The sequence below is a fragment of the Aegilops tauschii genome, chromosome 5, assembly GCF_002575655.3.
Source record: "Aegilops tauschii subsp. strangulata cultivar AL8/78 chromosome 5, Aet v6.0, whole genome shotgun sequence".
Taxonomy (NCBI): domain Eukaryota; kingdom Viridiplantae; phylum Streptophyta; class Magnoliopsida; order Poales; family Poaceae; genus Aegilops; species Aegilops tauschii.
This window is the reverse complement of record NC_053039.3, coordinates 229,944,926-229,948,021: the sequence shown is the minus strand read 5'-3', so window position 1 is coordinate 229,948,021 and position 3,096 is coordinate 229,944,926.

Sequence of the window (3,096 nt, the reverse complement as noted above, 5' to 3'; positions counted from 1 at the left end):
TCATTTGCTACTCATGTCGATCTCCCTAAGGAGAAGTGGTTCAAGTATCATCCTCCCATTGAGCCTATTAAAGTAGTTGAAGCTATTAAAGTTGAAGAAGAAACTATTATTTATAATGTTGATCCAATTGTTCCCAGTGCTTATATTGAGAAGCCACCATTCCTTGTTAGAATAAAGGATCATGCTAAAGCTTCAACTGTGGTTCGTAAGAGTTATACTAAAACACCTACACCCTCTGAACAAATTAAAGTTGAACCTAGTATTGCTATGGTTAAAGATCTCTTGGTTGATAATATTGACGGGCATGTCATTTATTTCTGTGATGAAGCTGCTAGAATTGCATAACCCAATACTAAAGATAAACATAGACCTGTTGTTGGCATGCCTGTTGTTTCTGTTAAAATAGGAGATCATTGTTATCATGGCTTATGTGATGTGGGTGCTAGTGTGAGTGCAATTCCTTATACCTTATATAAAGAAATTATGAATGATATTGCACCTGCTGAGATAGAGGATATAGATGTTACTATTAAGCTTGCTAATAGAGATACTATATCACCAATTGGGATTGTTAGATATGTTGAAGTCTTGTGTGGGAAGATAAAATATCCTACTGATTTTCTTATTCTTGCTTCCCCACAAGATAATTTTTGTCCCATTATATTTGGTAGACCCTTCTTGAATACTATTAATGCTAAGATAGACCGCGAGAAAGATATTGTTACTGTTTGTTTGGGGTATATGTCTCATGATTTTAATTTCTCTAAATTTCGTAGACAACCCCATGATAAAAAAAATTGCCTAGTAAGGATGAAATTATTGGTCTTGCTTGTATTGCCGTGCCTCCTGCTGATCCTTTAGAACAATTTTTGCTAGACCATGAAAATGATATGTTTATGAATGAAACAAGGGAAATAGATGAATTATTCTTTAAACAAGGACCTATTCTGAAACACAATTTGCGTGTTGAAATCCTTGGGGATCCTCCTCCACCTAAGGGTGATCCCGTGTTTGAGCTTAAACAATTACCTTATACCCTAAAATATGCTTATCTTGATGAAAAGAAGATATATCTTGTTATTATTAGTGCTAACCTTGCATAGCATGAAGAAAAGAAATTATTGAAAATTTTGAAGAAGCACCGTGCCGCTACTGGATATACTCTTGATGATCTTAAGGGCATTAGTCCCACTCTATGTCAGCAAAAAATTAAATTGGAGAAAGATGCTAAACCAGTTGTTCATCATCAACGACGGTTAAATCCTAAGATGAAAGAAGTGGTAAGAAATGAAATACTAAAGCTCCTGGAGGCAGGTATAATTTATCCTATTGCTGATAGTCAATGGGTAAGTCCTGCTCATTGTGTCCCTAAGAAGGGAGGTATTACTGTTGTTCCAAATGATAAGAATGAATTGATTCCTCAAAGAATTGTTACAGGTTATAGAATGGTAATTGATTTCCGCAAATTGAATAAAGCTACTAGAAAAGATCGTTACCCTCCGCCTTTTATTGATCAAATGCTAGAAAGACTATCCAAACATACACATTTTTGCTTTCTAGATGGTTATTCTAGTTTCTCTCAAATACCTGTGTCGGAAGAGGATCAAGAGAAAACCACTTTTACTTGCCCTTTCGGTACCTTTGCTTATAGATGTATGCCTTTTGGTTTATGCAATGCACTTTCTACCTTTCAAAGATGTATGACCGCTATATTCTCCGACTTTTGTGAAAAGATTGTTGAGGTTTTCATGGATGATTTCTCCGTTTATGGAACTTCTTTTGATGATTGCTTAAGCAACCTTGATCGATTTTTGCAGAGATGTGAAGAAACTAATCTTGTCTTGAATTTGGAGAAGTGCCACTTTATGGTTAATGAAGGTATTGTCTTGGGGCATAAAATTTCTGAAAGAGGTATTGAAGTTGATAAAGCTAAAGTAGATGCTATTGAAAAGATGTCGTGTCCTAAAGATATTAAAGGTATAAGAAGTTTCCTCGGTCATGTTGGTTTCTATTGGAGGTTTATTAAAGACTTCTCTAAAATTTCTAGGCCTCTCACTAATCTCTTACAAAAAGATATTCCTTTTCTTCTTGATGATGATTGTGTAGAAGCATTTCAAATACTTAAGAAAGCCTTGATTTCTGCACCTATAGTTCAGCCACCTGATTGGAGCCTACCTTTTGAAATTATGTGTGATGCTAGTGATTATGCTATTGGTGCTATTCTAGGACACAAAGTTGATAAGAAATTAAATGTTATTCAGTATGCTAGTAAAACTCTAGACAGTGCCCAGAGAATCTATGCTACTACTGAAAAGGAATTTTTAGCAGTTGTTTTTGCTTGTGATAAGTTTGGACCCTATATTGTTGATTCTAAAGTAACTGTTCACACTGATCATGCTGCTATTAAATTTCTTATGGAAAAGAAAGATGCTAAACCTAGACTTATTAGATGGGTTCTCTTGCTACAAGAATTTGATTGGCATATTATTGATAGAAAGGGAGTTGAGAACCCCGTTGCAGACAACCTGTCTAGGTTAGAAAATGTTCTTGATGACCCACTACCTATTGATGATAGCTTTCCTGATGAACAATTAAATGTCATAAATGCTTCTCGTAATGCTCCATGGTATGCTGATTATGCTAATTATATAGTTGCTAAATTTATACCACCTAGTTTCACATACCAGCAAAAGAAAAGGTTTTTCTACGATTTAAGACATTACTTTTGGGATGACCCACACCTTTATAAAGGAGTAGATGGTGTTATTAGACGTGTGTACCTGAGCATGAACAAGAACAGACCCTACGCAAGTGCCATTCCGAGTCTTACGGAGGACACCACACTGGAGATAGAACTTCACACAAGGTATTGCAATCAGGTTTCTATTGGCCCACTCTCTTCAAGGATGCTCGTAAGTTTGTCTTGTCATGCGCTGAATGCCAAAGGATTGTAATATTAGTAGACGTCAGGAAATGCCTATGAATTATTCACTTGTTATTGACATTTGATGTTTGGGGCTTTGATTATATGGGACATTTCCCTTCCTCTAATGGGTATACACATATTCTAGTTGCTGTTGATTACGTTACTAAGTG